The following is a 5,519-nucleotide window of genomic DNA, read 5'->3' as shown; positions in this document are numbered from 1 at the left end:
TTTTCATTGATCATCCTTGAGATGTTTCTACAACTTGATTGGAGTCCACCTGTGGTACATTAAATTGATTGGACATGATTTGGAAAGGCACACACCTGTCTATATAAGGTCCCACCGTTGACAGTGCATGTCAGAGCAAAAACTAAGCCATAAGGTTGAAGGAATTGTCCGTAGAGCTCCGAGACAGGATCGTGTCGAGGCAGAGCAGGCCCGGGGGCCACGAAGGTGCAAAAGGGGGCCTTGAATATTGTGCCCCCTCAGTTTTGTATCCCTATTCTGTCCCACAATCTGCCCCCTCCAACATGGCCAACCAATTTGTTGTATATGCTTCATTCATGCAACTCCCTGCACACTTCATACATAAGTCATGCATATTTTACCAGTGGAAAAAAATGAATTTGGATTGGCCTTTACAATAGAAGGGCGGGGTCAATTTGACCGTTTAGGTTTGCTTTCAAATTTAAGTACTACGAAGTACCTTAAGCACAATTCCCCACAATGCACATCTCATGACATCCCAAACAAATTAATTGGGCTCATTAATGAGGTAGTCACAGAGGAAATTGTGAAGGAAGTAGATGATTCAATGTACACACTAAGACTGGATGGGACTGAAGACCCAACCGGGTGCGAGAACACTTCAATTGTACTCCGTTACGTTGGCGAAGACAAGCGTGTTTGTGGGCGGCTACTGTCAATGGCAACGAGTAAAGAAGGTGATGCTTTATCGCTGACTAACTTCATCCTGTCAGAGATAACACATTTTGGCCTTAGCACCGAGAAGATTCTTAGTCAATGTTATGATGGCGCCAGTGTGATGTCTGGTAAACATGGGGGCATGCAAAAGGTAGTGCAGGAAAAGCTGAATCGGGGAGTGCCATACGTGCATTGTTTTTACCACCAGCTGCATTTAGTCATAGTGCACGCTATTTCCTTTGAGGGTGCATTGTATGACTTTTTTAATGTGTGTAATTCCCTTTACAAGTTTCAGGAAACCAACTGTGGCTGCGCAATATACAGGAGAGAAAGTGAAACGGCTGCTTGAGCAGCGATGGACTGGTCATTTGGCCACGGTTAGTGTCTGGACAGCATCATCCACCTGCTCAGAGAAAACGAGAGTACCCACACCCACAGTACAGAGGTGTGACTTGAGGCTATGGGCCTATTGAAAGCTGTTTCCGAGCCGAGCTTCAGATTCATTGCCTCCATGGTCCACAAAGTCCTGCCTGCTCGACCCCCCCCCCCAACAAGTTACTTCAGGCTGAAGCAACTGATCTGTACTCTGGCATCCGAGTCGTCCGCAGTTCCCACAATTGAGTGGAAAAACTGTGACGTGACAGTGAGTTTGATGAGTTATGGGAGAAATACAAGCCGAAGGACACCCCCGCTCCAAGCAAACGGCAAAGTGTAGAGAGTAGTAATCTTAAAGAATATGTGGTCGAAACAACAATGGGCCAGCAGGAAGAGGATAATGATAGGGTGTGCAAAATATTTTTTTTCAGCACTCTGGATGCTGTACTGGGAGAAATGTCAGCAAGATTTAACGAATGAAACAGCCAACTTGTGTGAGACGTTTATGGATGTGGAAAAGGTGAAACCACTGCTGGACTTAATCTCAGGAGACTTTGTGGACGCTGAGTTTACTGTCGCACGCCAGTTTCTACAGACTGAAATCGCCCAATCTGGAGAAGAAAAATGGCTTATGCAGATAATTTTGTATAGATACTCCAGGCCTCTAACAGCAATGCCTACTGTGATGATGGCATTGAAGCTGTGATTAACATTTGGAGCATCCACGGCAACTTGTGAGAACTCTTTCAACATTGAAACACGTATTCAGTGAGCACAGACGGAGCATGTTGCACAGGAGAAAAGCACAGCTGAATCAACTGGCATTTGAGAGGGTGAGTAAACTGTATTCTTGCGGCAAGACAGCCGTGCGTGGCTGGAAATACATTATGTGTAATTGTACTATCGATTATTATCCATCCTGTGTTATCAGCAAGCGAAAATAGTTGTGCCCCCTTAGTCATTCCCGATGCCCCCTTGCCGAGTTAATCCTGCCGCCGGGCCTGAGGCAGAGATCTGGGGTAGGGTACCAAAAAATGTTGGCAGCATTGAAGGTCCCCAAAAAAACAGTGGCCTCCATCATTCTTAAATGGAACAAGTTTGAAACCACCAAGACTCTTCGTAGAGCTGGTCACCCGGCCAAACTGAGCAATCGGAGGAGAAGGGCCTTGGTCAGGGAGGTGACCAAGAAACTGATTTTTACTCTGACAGAGCTCCAGAGTTCCTCTGTGGAGATGGGAGAACCTTCCAGAAGGACAACCATCTCTGCAGAACTCCACCAATCAGGCCTTTATGGTAGAGTGGCCAGACGGAAGTCACTCCTCAGTAAAAGGCACATGACAGCCCGCTTGAAGTTTGCGAAAAGGCACCTAAATGACTCAGACCATGAGAAACAAGATTCTCTGGTCTGATGAAACAAAGATTGAACTTTTTGGCCTCAATGCCAAGCGTCATGTCTAGAGGAAACCTTGCACCATCCCTACGGTGAAGCATGGTGCTGACAGCATCCTGCTGTGGGGATGTTTTCAGCAGCAGGGACTGGTAGACTAGTCAGGATTGAGGATGAAAGGAGAAAAGTACAGAGAGATCCTTAATTAAAAACCTGCTCCAGAGCGCTCAGACTGGGGCAAAGGTTCATCTTCCAACAGGACAACGACCCTAAGCACACAGCCAAGACAACGCAGGAGTGGTATCTGAATGTTCTTGAGTGGCCCAGCCAGTGCCCGGACTGGAACCTGATCGAACATCTCTGGAGAGACCTGAAAATAGCTGTGTGGCGACGCTCCCCATCCAACCTGACAGAGCTTGAGAGGATCTGCAGAGAAGAATGGGAGAAACATATACTGGTGTGCCAAGCTTGTAGCATCATACCCAAGAAGACTCAATGCTGTAATCTCTGCCAAAGGTGCTTCAACAAAGTGCTGAGTAAAGGGTCTGAATACTTATGTAAATGCAATATTTTAGTTTCTTATTGTTAAGACATTTGCTAAAAATTATAAAAACCTGTTTTTGCTTTGTCATTATGGGGTATTGTGTATAGATTGAGGGGGCAAAAAACAATTAAATCAATTTTAGAATAAGTCTGTAAAATAACAAAATGTGGAAAAAGTGAAGGGATGTGAATATTTTTCGATTGCACTGAAGTCCTGAGGTCACTATAGTTTACCTTCCCCAGTGAGCCAAACAACCTGGAAAGGAGTACAGCTAGACACAGTCAAACATCAGAGGTAACGTAACGTGACGGTGAGTCATTGTCAATCAAGTTTTTTTTGTTTTTGCATGTTTTTGCATTCTTCGTCTTCTCTCCCCTCCGTGTCCATGGTAACCTGCTGAATAACAGCCACATTTCTGCACCCCCCAACCCTCCTTGTGGGCCACACATTCAGGCTTTACGCCTGTTTATTTGCTCTGGTAGATCAACAAAGTATGTCGCTCACTGTTTCCAAAGTCTCTGGCAATATGAAAGTTAAGTCTAATGTTTTCAACCAGGGCTCTTCAACCCTGTTCAGGAGAGTTAGTCCTGTAGGTTTTCACTCTAACCCTAATCTAGCACACCCGATTCTAATAATTAGCTGCTTGATGAACCGAATCAGGTTAATTACAACTGGGGTTGGAGTGAAAATCTACAGGAGGGTAGCTCTCCAGGAACATTCTTCCTTATTAATTCATATGCATTTAGCTCAGTCTGTTGGTACTGTGAGGTGCCATGTTTCAGACTGGTGTCAGAGAGGGACAGCATTGTGATCCAGAACCTTCTATTTAACTAGTCTGGTATATCATATTGTGGGAGGCTGAAAGTGTGGTGTGACTGCTGAGAAGAGGGGTAGGGTGGGGGAGTGGTGCTCTTCTCTTCCTGCACCTTGGTTGGAAGGAGAGGTAGCAACGGTTTTCTTCTCCTGCACAGATTGTTTAGCTACCTAGCTGGAGAAGGAGTTGTAACGTAACCAGAGGAAAACGGTTTATTTTGTTTGGCTAATGGAGTGTCAGGAATGTTTATGTGACACAGAGGATGGTTTTGCTTTTGACTTATTTGTGTTGTCAGATCTTATTTGTTTCGACATGCTTGAAGATGCTCCTCTTAATATGTAGTAGTAAACTACTAGAGTTGCATTGCTGCTTATTTAATCATTCCCTTGAGGTGTATTAACCCTCCTCGTAGGATACACATTCAGGGGCTGAGTGTGGCGTGAGTGACTGCTGAGAAGAGGGGTGGGGGTGGGGGTGGGGGGGTTTGCTCTTCTCTTCCTGCACCTTGGTTGGAAGGAGAGGTAGCAACAATATTCTTCTCCTGCACAGATTGTTTAACTGAATAGTTGGAGGTGGAGCCTTAACGCAACCAGAGAAAAACTGAGTATGAGGCATATTTAGATTCATAATAGCATCACACCTTTGTGATAGTCTGCCACAGACGGGTGGTTATGCTCTTGAGATATTTGTGTTGTCAGAGCTGACAGAGGGTGGGTGTGGTGAGTCTGTGAGATGCATAGTGGAGCCTGCCTTAGGCCATCATGGGGAAGCTGATTTTTATTTTTTCTGGGTGGAGACTCTGGAGCTGTTTTTCTTAATCACAATGTTTCTGCTCATTGTATTCCATTCTTTATGGTGTTGAGGGTAATGTTTCTGATTACTGTTGTGCAGTATCTTCATCACTTACTGTTATCTATAGCGCGGCAGGACATTTTTGTTCCAGTCCAGCTCCTTGGTAAAACACTGCTTCAAACTAATCATGGTCTAGATTGAAGACCATTAACAATTGGTTGATTTGTTGAATCAGTTGTGTTGTAGATTGTTTACCTAAGCAGTCCATATATTTATTCCAGACTGTGAACACAATAAGGCATCATGTCATTCTGGTGTCAGGGAAGTAAACCGGAAAAGACTCCTGTTCTGTTTTGGTATTCACTGTTCATCTCCATGGTGACCACTTGAAACAAAGACATTTCTCTGACTAGGTTTGGTGGTGTAATTGAGCTGATATGTAAATTCCCCTGTACCGCTGCTCTATGCTTGGCTGAGAGACCGCTGTGGGAACAACCTGAAACAAAATACCGGATTAGAAGTTTTAAAACTTTCTCAGTTTGTGGAATACTAATTTCTCTGTTATCATACGCAGCGTAGTACGGCAGTCTTGTGGGAAGACATCTTGGTAGCTGCGTCCAAGCTGCATTGTACCGATAAGTCGTGGTAGTGCATTGTACATTATTGCTTGCTCTCCGCGATTGGAAACTCATTGTATTGGCATGGGGAAGTGTTATTAAGGTAATTAGCAACTGTTTTGCATTGCATTGATGGGTATTGTGCATGTAGCTGTGTAACGTTGACGTTGTCATAACTTGCAATTCCTTGAGCCGGTTATGAATTGTCAATGTTTGTAAAGTGGTGAGTAAACTGTATTCTTGCGGCAAAACAGCCGTGCGTGGCTGCAAATACATTGTGTGTAATTGTACTAT

The sequence above is a fragment of the Salvelinus alpinus genome, chromosome 15 (assembly GCF_045679555.1).
Source record: "Salvelinus alpinus chromosome 15, SLU_Salpinus.1, whole genome shotgun sequence".
In the NCBI taxonomy this organism is placed as follows: Eukaryota; Metazoa; Chordata; class Actinopteri; order Salmoniformes; family Salmonidae; genus Salvelinus; species Salvelinus alpinus.
This window is presented reverse-complemented; position numbering follows the sequence as displayed.